This window comes from Giraffa tippelskirchi, chromosome 4 (assembly GCF_054371585.1).
Source record: "Giraffa tippelskirchi isolate mGirTip1 chromosome 4, T2T-mGirTip1v1.2.pri, whole genome shotgun sequence".
Lineage (NCBI taxonomy): Eukaryota > Metazoa > Chordata > Mammalia > Artiodactyla > Giraffidae > Giraffa > Giraffa tippelskirchi.
The window spans coordinates 203547480-203561095 of NC_137278.1; positions in this window are offsets into that span (position 1 = coordinate 203547480).

Here is a 13616-nt window from a genome sequence, read left to right on the forward strand (position 1 = left end):
GGAGGCCCACCTCGCTCTGCTGTCTGTGGCCCAGTGTGCCTACTACAGCCTGGTCGACTTCCACCACGAGCACAGCCAGGCCTTGGAGCTGCTGCCACAGACTGTGCTGCAGCAGACGGCCGTGTCTCTGCTGCTCCGCTGCCTGGATAGGCTGTGGGTGGCCATGCGACAGGTGGCCAGGGCCATGTGGGGCGGTGGCCGGCGGTCCCTGGGATGGGCCAGGCTGTGCAAGGCCCCCTCCAAAGATCTGGATGCGGTCACCACCGTCCTTCCAGTGACCACCATTCCTTTTAGCCAGCGCTTCCCTGGGCCTGACCCGGCCACCCTGAGCGGGCTCAGGCTGGCCTCCATCGGTCTGTGCCTAGTGGTTGAGGACAAGGATGCCAGCGAGGGAGAAGAAGACCGTGGTCTGGGGGCCAGCAAGGTGCCCATTAGCACCATGTTCCACAGCAGTAGCACAAGCAACATGGACTTCAGATCTTCATCCATGCAGGCGTTTGCACGACAAGTCAAGGCGACCTGTATTCTTATTGTTCTTCTTTATATCTACACCACGTGTCTCTTCGTGCAGGTCTTAAAATAAATGACTAAGTGTGAGCCAGCCTCCGATATGTCCATGGTTTACCTTTGTCAATGAAAGATTGACTGGCATCAGATCTGTTCACCCAAGCCTTTGCTGGGCCGGGGGCAAGGGTGGCTGGTACTCAGTATGCAAGACACATTGCATGCCAGGGCCTGGGCTAGGGGGCCTGCTTTCAGCTCTGTCACTTCTATGTGTCCTTGGGAAAGTTCCTTGACCCTTCTGGGCCTCAGTTTCCTTTTCTGTAACATGTGGATAAAAAAGCTCCAGGGAGAGGGGATAGATAAAAATAAGTCATTTATAAGTTGTAGAATATTCTCCCCCCTCAATTATCCTAACAGAGCATATAAGGCCTTCTTGGAGAACACTTAAATTCTATTAAAGGACATAAAAAGAAGACCAGAATAAAGAGGGACATAGTTAATGGGTGAACTGACCCAATGTCTTAAAGGAGTCAATTTTCTCCAAATTATAAAATCATTAGGATTGCAACCCAAATCCCAAGGCATTTGGGGCAAGGGGGAAGCACTCTTAAACCGATCCTAAGATGTATATGGAAAATCAAGGTCCTTAAAATTTTAAGGCATTTTTTAAAAAGTGGAGCCAAGGTGGGAGCCTTGCTCTACCAAATATTAAGACATATTACAAAATCACAGTAATTGAAACAATGTGGCAGAAAAAGCAGGCAGACAAATAGAATAGAATCCAGAGTCCAGACATAAGCTGGCTACAAATGGGAACTTGGTACAAACGAGAACTTGATACATTGAAAAGATGATATCACAAATGACCCGGGAGGGACTTCCCTGGTGGTCCAGGGCTCAAGGCCCTCACTGCCAAGGTGGTTGTCGGTTTTCAGTGGCTAAGTTGTGTCCGACTGTTTGTGACCTTGTGGACTACAGCACACCAGGCTCCTCTGTCCTTCACTGCCTCCCAGAGTTTGCTCAAACTCATGTCCCTTGAGTCCTTGGTGCTATCTAACCATCTCATCCTCTGCCACCCCTTCTCCTTTTGCCTTTAGTCTTTCACAGCATTGGGGTCTTTTTCAATGAATCAACTCTTCACCACTGCTGAGGGTGTAGGTTCCATCTCTGGTTGGGGAGCCAAGATCCCACAAGTCCTGCAGCATGGACAGAACAAAACAACGAAACAGTAGGGAGAGCAGGGATTATTTAGTAGATAGAGTTGAAGAAATTGGTTCACTTATATGAAAAAATAAATTAACATGGGTTTTTCTAGTTGGTTCAATGCTGCTAAGTCGCTTCAGTCGTGTCCGACTCTGTGCGACCCCATAGACGGCAGCCTACCAGGCTCCGCCATCCCTGGGATTCTCCAGGCAAGAATACTGGAGTGGGTTGCCATTTCCTTCTCCAGTGCGTGAAAGGGAAAAGTGAAAGTGAAGTCGCTCAGTCGTGTCCGACTCTTAGCGACCCCATGGACGGTAGCCTACCAGGCTCCTCCATCCATGGGATTTTCCAGGCAAGAGTACTGGAGTGGGGTGCCATTGCCTTCTCTGAGTTGGTTCAATAGTGCTCTCCCAAAGACAACAGTTCAACAATTCAGTGGCTCAGCCGTGTCCGACTCTGCAACCCCATGGACTGTAGCACGCCAGGCCTCCCTGTCCATCACTAACTCCTGGAGTTTACTCAAACGCATGCCCATTGAGTCAGCGATGCCATCCAACCCATCTCATCCCTAAGACGTGCCCATCTAAAGCCTGTGAATGTGGCCTTATTTGGGGAAAGGGTCTTTGCCAAGGACACTTTGAACTAAGGATCTTGAGATTAGGTCATCCTGAATTAGGATGGGGCCTAACCCTAATGACAGGCGTCTTTATAAGAGAAGCTAAGGGAGGAGAAACAGAAGAGAAGGCCATGAGAAGAGGGAAACAGATTAGCCAAGGGATGCTGATGCCGCCTGTAGCCACCAGAAGCCAGGAGAGAGGCATGGAGCAGTCAGCTTCTTCCTCAGAGGCTCCGGAAGAAACCAGCTCTGCCGACATCTGCTTTCAGACTTCCTGTCTCCAGAACTGCGGTTAGAGTTTCTGTTCTTTAAGCCACAAGTTTTTGATAATTTGTTACAGCAGCCACAGGAAACAATAGATCGTATCTTGTATCTCAGCTCTATAGAAGGTTAAAAAACGTTTATAGCACTATACCAATGCAGAGGTTAGTTTAATGTGCTCGAGGCATTCATTATTCTTTGAAATAAAATTGACTGCCACTTATTGAGGGAGGAATAGTTTTTTATTTCATTGGATCATTCAATCAACCCACTCTTTTATCATCTCCATTTTATAGTTAAAGGAGCTTTCTCAAAAGTAGTAACTTCCTAGAACTTCCCTGATGGTCCAGGGGCTAACATTCTGTGCTCCCAATGCAAGGGGCCTGTGTCCAATCCCTAGTCAGGGAAGTAGATCCCATATGCCACAACTAAGAGTTCGAATGCCACAACTAAGGATCCTGCATACCACAACAAAGGTCAAAGGTCCCGAGCGCGGCAATTAAGACCTGGGGCAGACGATAAATTATATAAATATATGTATTATTTTTATATAGAATATAATATAAAATATATAATTTATATATTTATATAATTATTTATCATCTGCCCCAGGTCTTTATATATATATTATTATATGTATATAATTTTATATATATATATATATTATTTGGACTTCCTTAGGTGGCCCAGCGAAAAAGAAACTGCTTGCCAATGCAGGAGACATGGGCTTGATCCCTGGATCGGGAAGATACCCTGGAGGAGGAAATGGCAACATACTCCAGTATTCTTGCCTGGGAAATCCCATGGACAGAAGAACCTGGTGGGCTACATCCATGGAAGCACAGAAGAGTTGAACACGACTTGGTGACTAAACAACAAGAGTATATATATTTATTTCTTAAGAAAGAATCAGGTACCTCCCTGAGATCATCCAGTGGAGCTCTCTCCTTCAACCACAAACCTTGCCCTCCCCGCTCAGGGTTTCTGTGGCACCACTTTCACAGCCCGCGCTAGCACCCTGGTGTCGTGAATTCGAGCTCTGCTGAGTTCCCTCTGTGTTCTCTCAGGCCTAGAGCATTTACCCTGTGAATGAAATCAGATGTGGTGTCCCCTTGTAGACTTTTGCCTGTGCCATCCCCATTTACTTGTGGTTTAGCTGATACTGCTGCCTCTTCAACCCTCAACCCACTAAGGCAAGACCACGGTTACTTCCCACCTGGATTGCTGAACCTATCCCCACATGCATCCTCATGGTCCCCCTCCTGCCTGTTCAATCCATTCTTTCTCCACCCAGCTGCAAGATGGCTTTTACACCAAGAATCAGACCATTATACCACAGATTAACACCCACAAGGGACTTCCCTGGTGGTCCAGTGGCTAAGATGCTGTGCTCCCAATGCAGGGGGCCCGGGTTCGATCTCTGGTCCAGGAACTAGATCCCACTTGCCATAATAAAGACTTCACAGGCTGCAGCTAAAGACCCTGCATGATGCAACTAAGACCTGGCACAGCCAAGTAAGTAAATAATTAAAAAAAAAAGACCCTCCATGGACTTCCCTCGTGGCACAGTGGATAAGAATCCGCCTACCAATTCAGGGGACACAGGTTCGATCCTGGTCTGGGACGATTCCACATGCCACAGAGCAACTAAGCCTTTGAGCACAACTACTGAGCCTGTGTGCTGCAACTACTGAAGCTCGTGTGCCTAGAGCCTGTGCTCTGCAAGAAGAGAAGCCACCGCCATGAGAAGCCTGCACACCGCAAAGAAGAATAGCTCCTGCTTGCCACAATTAGAGAAAGCCCGTGTCACAACAAAGACCCAAAGCAATCAAAATTAAATAAATAAATAAAAATAAAAAAAGACCTTCCAGTGGCTTCCCATATGAGACCTGCAGGACTGCCACCTGGGACCCACCACATGCCATGTTCCTCAGGTTGCCCCTCACACTGACCTCCCTGCTTCCACCTGAGACCCCACCCAAAGCAGAACCTTGAGATCTGCTTGTCTTCCTGCGTGGAACACAGGCTGACTTTTATTCTTGTTAAAGCATAAATTGCAAAAGATGATAAAATCACGACACTTGTACAGATATAAAATGAACATATGTCAAAGATTTTTATTTAGCTCATTAATTAACAAGGGAACCAGGCATATGCCACAAACAGTTCAAAGTAGAACACAGAATCACGTAGTTATATGGAGTCAAGAAATGTTTAAATGAATTTACAAATAGACATAAAACTGGCTTTTTCTGCTGGGCTGGGAGGTGTCATTCCTCTGGACAGAGTTTATCTGCATGTGTACGGTTAAGGCTTATTTGCATGGTTATCCTTTATCTACAATGTACAGAGCTGCAAAATAGTTTAAGGGCAAAGAAGAACCTTTAAACTACAAAGAACTAATCTCTAAGACTCTAGCTTGTTATTCAAAGGATAACCAGGGATCGCTCTGTTTTTTAAAAAGATAATTATTTATTTGGCTGCTTCGGGTCTTACTCGTGTCATGTGGGATCTTTCGTTGTGGTGCATGGACTGTCTGATTGGGGAGCATGGCCCCTGGAGCCCCAGGCTCAGTAGTGGTGGTTCACAGGCTTAGTTGCCCTGAGGCACCCGAGATCTTAGTTCCCCTACCAGGGATTGAACCTGCATCCTCTGCATTGCGAGGTAGATTCGTAACCACTGGACCACCAGGGAAGTCCCAGTGATCTCTTTTGCTTATTCTTACTCTTTAAATATTCCTGTACTCTTCAGATTGTACCTTCTATATAATCTCTTCGGGAGCCTTCCCCAGTCACTTGATCTTGTAAATCAGTCTCTCTCCCCTCCTCAGACCTTATCCACACTGTGGATTTTAACTTAGCTTCTTCAGTGCTAGTGCTAATGCTTAGTCACTCATGTCCGACTCTTTGCAACCCCATGGACTGTAGCCTGGTAGGCTCCTCTGTCCATGGGGATTCTCCAGGCAAGAATACTGGGGTGGGTTGCCATGCCTTCCTCCAGGCAATCTTTCCAACCCAGGGATTGAGCCCAGGTCACCTGCATTGCAGGTGGATTCTTCACCGTCTGAGCCATCAGGGAAGCCCAAGAATACTGGAGTGGGTAGCCTATCCCTTCTCCAGGGGATCTTTCCGACCCAGGAATCAAACCACGGTCTCCTGCGTTGCAGGTGGATTCTTTACCAGCTGAAACCCAGGCTCTTCAGAGATGAAACTATTTTTTTGTTTTGTCCAACACCAAGCACATAGGCAAGCTGCATAAATATTTGTGGACAAACAGAAGGGTGAGCCTTCCATTTTAGGGTATGTTTGTTTTAGTGTATACATAGTTGGACCTCCTGGGTCTCTCTAACAAAAATACATTTCTCTTCTCTGGCGGATATGAGGATAAGGAACCCTTTTCCCCAGAATACCCAAAAGTGCAGTGTGTGTCCTGGCCTTCAAGTTTCTGGAAACTTCCTTTTTCACCATCCCCTAGATGGTTGGATGACATCACCGACTCAATGGACATGAGTTTGAGTAAGCTCTGGGAGTTGGTGATGGACAGGGAAGTCTGGCGTGCTGCAGTCCATGGGGTTGCAAAGAGTTGGACAGGACTGAGCGACTGGATTGAACTGAAACATCAAGCCCATTGCCCCCAGCATTTTACAAGTTTAACCGGCTCTCCTAGTAGCCAATGGAGCCATTGTTTCCTCAGGTGTAAAATGGGAAAAATCACGTCTAAATCAAGGGGTCACTCATTCATTCATTCAGTGAATACATGATGAGTGCCTGTTACCAGATTCTGTTAGCCTTGTTATATGTAATTCATTATACAATTATAATATTTACTATTTCAGTCAATCTTCAAAATCTCCTGAAACTTTAGTAAGCAAACAATTCACCAGGCAGCTTGTTAGAATGTGGATTCCATTTCAGAAGGATAGGGGTGCCAAGGCTACTGGCTTATGGAACACAGCTTTTTTTTCTGTTTGGTTGTGCTGAGTTTTTGTTTCCGTGTGTGAGCTTCTCTTGTTGCGGAGCACAGGCTCTAGCGCACGTGGGCTTCAGTAGTTGCGGCGTACCGGCTTAGTTGATCTTCAGTTAGGATCAAACCCATGTTCCCTGCATTAGAAGGCAGATTCTTAACTGCTGGACCATCAGGGAAGTCCCAGGACACATTTTAAATAGCAAGGCCTTAAGTACATCTTATTATTTATACCCATTTTATAGCCCAGATCACTGAGGCTCAGGGTGGTTGAGGGGCCCATAGCTGGCAAAGGTGGAGAGGAGTTTCAGGGACAGAGTCCTTCAGACTTGGCTGTACATTAGAATCATCCATAGAGATTTTTTTCCACCACACATCGACTGATCTTAGTTCCCTGACCAGGGAGCAAACCCATGCATCCTGCAGTGGAAGTGTAAAGTCTTAGTCTTAACCACTGAAGAACCACCAGGGAAGTCCCTGGACCACATTTGGAATTGACAAGATTCCAGCTTGTGATTCATCCAGCCCAGCATTTCACATAATGTACTCTGCATATCAGTTAAATAAGCAGAGTGACAATACATAGCCTTGTGCTCCTTTCCCAATTTTAAGCCAGTCAGTTGTTTCATGTCTGAATCTGTTCCTTCTTGACCTGTGTATTAATATTTATACCACATATATGCATGGGAGAAACCCATGAGTAACTCAAAAGGGTGGCTCAGCCTCAAGCTTATTTTGCATCTGCAACAAACGACAACCAAGTTGTAGAGAAATGACGAGATGAAGGAAATGGCTTAAGTGGGGAAGTAAATACTGGGTTAGTCAAAAAATTCATTTGGGTTTGTCTGTAAGATGCTATGGAAAAAGCTGAATGAACTTTTTGACCCACCCAATATAGGAGGGGAAATGAATGGAATACAGTTTGTTTTCAGATTCCTCCGGTGCTGTCTCTGGGCTAGAAGTCTAGAGTTGTCTCCAGGAAAGGAAAATTTATACCCTAGAAGATGGAAGGGGAAAGAGAGATTTTTCTGTATTAGCTGCTTCTTAATTGTCTTAAGTCTTCCCTGGTGGCTCAGACAGTAACGAATCTACCTGTAGTGCAGGAGATCTAGGTTCAATCCCTGAGCTGGGAAGAACCCCTGGAGAAGGAAAATGCAACCCACTCCAGTATTCTTGCTTGGAGAATCCCATGGACAGAGGGGCCCAGTGGGCTACAGTCCGTGGGGTTGCAAAGAGCTGGACATGACTGAGCGACTAATACACACACACACAATTGTCTTATAAGTTCAAAAGGATTCTTATGTCAGTGAGACATGTTTTGGGGTGACATATTCTGGTTTCCTTCAATGATATTTCTGTATAGTGAAATAGTTTGCAGCCTGTTGACTAGGATTCAGTTCAGTTCAGTTCAGTCACTCAGTCGTGTCCAACTCTTTGGGACCCCATGAACCGCAGCACGCCAGGCCTCCCTGTCCATCACCAACTCCCGGAGTCCACCCAAACCCATATCCATTGAGTCAGTGATGCCATCCAACCATCTCATCCTCTGTCGTCCCCTTCTCCTCCTGCCTTCAATCTTTCCCAGCATCAGGGTCTTTTCCAATGAGTCAGCTCTTCACATCACGTGGCCAGAGTATTGGAGTTTTGGCTTCAGCATCAGTCCTTCCAATGAACACCCAGGACTGATCTCCTTTAGGATGGACTGGTTGGGTCTCCTTGTAGTCCAAGGGACTCTCAAGAGTCTTCTCCAACACCATAGTTCAAAACCATCAATTCTTCAGCTCTCAGCTTTCTTTATAGTCCAACTCTCACATCCATACATGACCACTGGAAAAACCATAGCCTTGACTAGCCAGACCTTTGTTTTTTAATATGCCGTCTAGGTTGGTCATAACTTTCCTTCCAAGAAGTAAGCGTCTTTTAATTTCATGGCTGCAATCATCATCTGCAGTGATTTTGGAGCCCAGCAAAATAAAGTCAGCCACTGTTTCCACTGTTTCCCCATCTATTTGCCATGAAGTGATGAGACTGGATGCCATGATCTTAGTTTTCTGAATGTTGAGCTTTAAGCCAACGTTTTCACTCTCCTCTTTCACCTTCATCAAGAGGCTCTTTAGTTCTTCCTCACTTTCTGCCATAAGGATTAGGTAGATCTATAAATAGTGATGTGAGAAATACATCGTTAAGTAAAACAAGCAATTCATGAAACAGTTCAAATGCCATAATCCCACTTATTTAAAAACTAGATGCATGTCCATGCACATATAGTGAGTAAATTAATAGAAAAATGACCAGAAGATAACTTATCAAACTGGATACATTTGAGCAGTGTCATGGGCATAAGGGATGGGGTGCAGGGGACTTTCCCATATAGTTTTGTGTACCAGGCTCTATTCTTCACAAAAAATGTACTTGGTAATTATTTATACAATTTTAAAAATAAAAACCAAAGTAAACTCCTGAGAAGAAACAAAACAAGAGTCATCTGGGCTTCTTCAAAATATAGATACCACCCTCAGGGCCTGCTGAGTCAGGAGCTGGGGGAAGGGGACACACAGCTACGTGGTAAAGGAACTCCAGGTGATTTTGATGGGCATGCCCCATTAAGCACCACTCATCTAGGGAAAGTATGAACAAATTATTTAAGCTTAAAATCCAAGTAACTGTATACGTCTTCGCTGTACACCAGGAAGCTCCTGTAGGACATTGCAAAGCTCATGTTGGAAGCCTTTGTTGTTTAGTCCCTAAAGGGAAACAGGGAAGTCTCTCAGTTGTGTCCCCATGGTCTATAGCCCACCAGGCTCCTCTGTCCGTGAAATTTTCCAGGCAAGAGTACTGGAGTGGGTTGCCATTTCTCTCTCCAGTTTAGTCCCTAAGTTGTGGCCAACACTTTGCGACCCCACAGACTGTAGCCCACCAGGCTCCTCTGTCCATGGGATTTCCCAGGCAAAGACACTGGAGTGGGTTGCCATTCCCTTCTCCAAGGGATCTTCCCGATCCAGGGAGCTAACCCCTGTCTCTTGCACTGTAGGCAGATTCTTTACTGCTGAGCCACCAGGCAAGCCCCAGGAAGGAGCTTTAAAGCAAATTCCTTTCCATTTCTGGAAAATGACGCAGTTGAACCAGAATCTATTCCCTGGATGATCCCAGGCCCCTTCCGCTTACATTTAGGATTCTAGATGGGCTGTGTTTCTAATCCAACCAATCAAAACTTACCACTGTGCTGTTAAGAACAAAATACCCGATAACAGCTCTCTTAATAAATACAGAATAAAAATAGAAAAATCACCCCTTGGTAATCGCTAATTGATTTAGGCAAGTATTGTCAAGAGACCTTAAAACCATTGGATAAAACACAGCTGAAAAACAGTCTAGTCATGCAAAGTATCAGCTACAGATTACTTATTAATCAGCAAGGAAAAGGGCACTTCAACATCAAGGAGAGACTGACGGTCACACTTTAAGCCAACAGCAGATAGTGGGACAGCCTGGCATCGTGTCTCTCCCAACGGGATGCACACTGAAGTGCACGACATCACATGTGAACTACTAAAGTCCAGATGTTTCAAATACATATTGTCATGAGGAAACAGTGGAGAAGAAAATGGCAAAACACTCCAGTATTCTTGCCTGGAGAATCCCCATGGACAGAGGAACCTGGCAGGCTACAGTCCATGGGGGCGCAAAGAGTTGCACACGACTGATTTGCACACAACTGAAGCACTGAGCACACATGCACACATGCGTGAGGAAACAGACAAATCGTGCCTCTCTGGCTTCCACTTTCACCAGGCCCCTTCTCAAGCTCTCCCCTTCAGCCCCTCTAAATTTATTGCAGCTCCCACAGATGAGGTTTGCAGTGTATGTAGAGGTGACACATATGACAACTACAACATAAAGCAGGAAGAAAGTGAAAGTCGCTCAGTTTTCTATTTTTACTCTTTGCGACCCCATGGACTATACAGTCCATGGAATTCTCCAGGCCAGAATACTGGAGTGGGTAGCCTTTGTCTTCTCCAAGGGATCTTCTCAACCCAGGGATTGAACCCAGGTCTCCCGCATCGAGGGCGGATTCTTTACCAGTTGAGCCACAAGAGATTTTTTTTTTTCTTTTGGCTACACTGTGTCGTTGTTGCTGCAAGATGGCTTTCTCTAGTTGCGGTGAACAGGGAATGTGACATCCTGGAATGTGAAGTCAGGTTGGTCTTAGAAAGCATCACTACGAACAAAGCTAGTGGAGGTGATGGAAGTCCAGCTGAGCTATTTCAAATCCTAAAAGATGATGCTGTGAAAGTGCTGCACTCAATATGCCAGCAAGTTTGGAAAACTCAGCAGTGGCCACGGGACTGGAAAAGGTCAGTTTTCATTCCAATCCCAAAGAAGGGCAATGCCAAAGAATGCTCAAACTACCGCACAATTGCACTCATCTCACATGCTAGTAAAGTAATGCTCAAAATTCTCCAAGCCAGGCTTCAGCAATACGTGAACCGTGAACTTCCAGATGTTCAAGCTGGTTTTAGAAAAGGCAGAGGAGCCAGAGATCAAATTGCCAACATCCGCTGGATCATTGAAAAAGCAAGAGAGTTCCAGAAAAGCATCTATTTCTGCTTTATTGACTATGCCAAAGCCTTTGATTGTGTGGATCACAATAAACTGTAAAATTCTGAAAGAGATGGGAATATCAGACCACCTGACCTGCCTCTTGAGAAATCTGTATGCAAGTCAGGAAGCAACAGTTAGAACTGGACATGGAAAAACAGACTGGTTCCAAATTGGGAAAGGAGTACATCAAGGCTGCATATTGTCACCCTGCTTATTTAACTTATATGCAGAGTACATCATGAGAAACACTGGGCTGGAAGAAGCACAAGCTGGAATCAAGATTGCTGGGAGAAATATCAATAACTTCAGATATGCAAATGACATCTCCCTTATGGCAGAAAGTGAAGAAGAACTAAAGGGCCTCTTGATGAAAGTGAAAGAATAGAGTGAAAAAGTTGACTTAAAGCTCAACATTCAGAAAATTAAGATCATGGCATCCGGTCCTATTACTTCATGGCAAATAAATGGGGAAACAGTGGAAACAGTGGCTGACTTTATTTTGAAGGGCTCCAAAATCACTGCAGATGGTGATTGCAGCAATGAAATTAAAAGATGCTTACTCCTCGGAAGGAAAGTTATGACCAACCTAGATAGCATATTAAAAAACAGAGACATTACTTAGCCAACAAAGGTCCGGCTAGTCAAGGCTATGGTTTTTCCAGTGGTCATGTATGGATGTAACAGTTGGACCACAAAGAAAGCTGAGCACTGAAGAACTGATGCTTTTGAACTGTGGTGTTGGAAAAGACTCTTGAGAGTCCCTTGGACTGCAAGGAGATCCAACCAGTCCATCCTAAAGGAGATTAGTCCTGGGTGTTCACTGGAAGGACTGATGTTGAAGCTGAAGCTCCAATACTCTGGCCACCTGATGTGAAGAGCTGACTCACTAGAAAAGACCCTGATGCTGGGAAAGATTGAAGTTGGGAGGAGAGGGGACGACAAAGGATGAGATGGTTGGATGGCATCACCGACTCAATGGACATGGGTTTGGATGGACTCCGGGAGTTGGTGATGGACAGGGAGGCCTGGCATGCTGCGGTTCATGGGGTCGCAAAGAGTCAGACACAACTGAGCGACTGAACTGAGCTGAACTGAGTGAACGGAGGCTATTCTCTAGTTGCGGTGCACAGGCTTCTCATTGCAGTGACTTCTCTTGTTGTGGAGCACAGGCTCTAGGACATGTGGGCTTTAGCAGTTGGAGCAGTGGGCTCAGTAGTTGTGGCACACAGGCTTAGTTGCTTTGAGGCATGTGGAATCTTCCCAGACCAGGCATGGAATCCTCATCCCCTGCATTGGCAGGCATATTCTTAATCCCTAGGGAAGTCCGAGAGTGGTGAGGTTTTTACATTGCACTTGTATCAGTCAAGGTCCTCCAGAGAAACAGAACCAACAGAACCAATAAAAATATATGTATGATTTATTTATTTTGGTGGCTCAGATGGTAAAGCGTCTTGCTTACAATGTGGGAGACCTGGGTTCGATCCTTGGGTCAGGAAGATCCTCTGGAGAAGGAGATGGCAACCCATTCCAGTACTCTTGCCTGGCAAATCCCATGGACGGAGGAGGCTGGTAGGCTACAGTCCATGGAGTCGCAAAGAGTCGGACACAACTGAGCGACTTCACTTTTATTTATTTTAAGGAGTTACTTCAAGTGGTTGTAAGGGTTGGCAAGTCTAAAATCTGTAGGGCCAGCCAACAGACTGGAAATTCAGAAAGGGGTTGATGTAATCTGAATTCCTTCCACTCTGAGAAGCCTTAAGTCTTTCTACCTGGCGAGATGAGAGGCCCACCCACGTTATTGAGGGTAATCTCCTTTACTCAGTCAAATGAGTGTATGTTGATCACATCTACAAAATACTTTCACAGCAACATCTAGACCAGTGTTTGACCAAATAACTGGGCACCCTAGGCATTAGTAGAACTACACCAGGGCATTTAATCACTCTGACCAGCTTCATCACTAATTCATTCCTCAGATGCATTCATGCTGTTTTCTCCACCTATTGTGTTCTTTATGTCAATGTTTATATTTTTCATTCAATACTTCAAAGGAGTTCCCTGGCGGCCTAGTGTTTAGGATTCTGGGCTTTCACTGCTGTGACCTGGGTTCAATCTCTGGTTGGGGAACTGATATCCCACAAGCCGAGTGGCCAAAAAACACAAAGATTCTGTTTGATTCACTTTCTTTCTTTCTTTCTTTTTTTGCTGTGCCAGGTCTTAGTTAGGGCATGTGTGATTTAGTTTTCTGACCAGGGATGGAACCCAGGCCCCCTGCATTGGGAGTATGGAGTCTTAGCCACAGGACCACTAGGGAAATCCCACCCCCCTACCCCTACCGCCACCAACTGCAGCCTGCGTTTCTACTCTGTGGTATTCAGCTGGTACCCAAGTCAGTCTGGAGGGTTCAGGACAGCAGTGGTGGTGGCTGGGAAAGCGCTGAGTCCTAACCACTGGACCACCAGGGAAT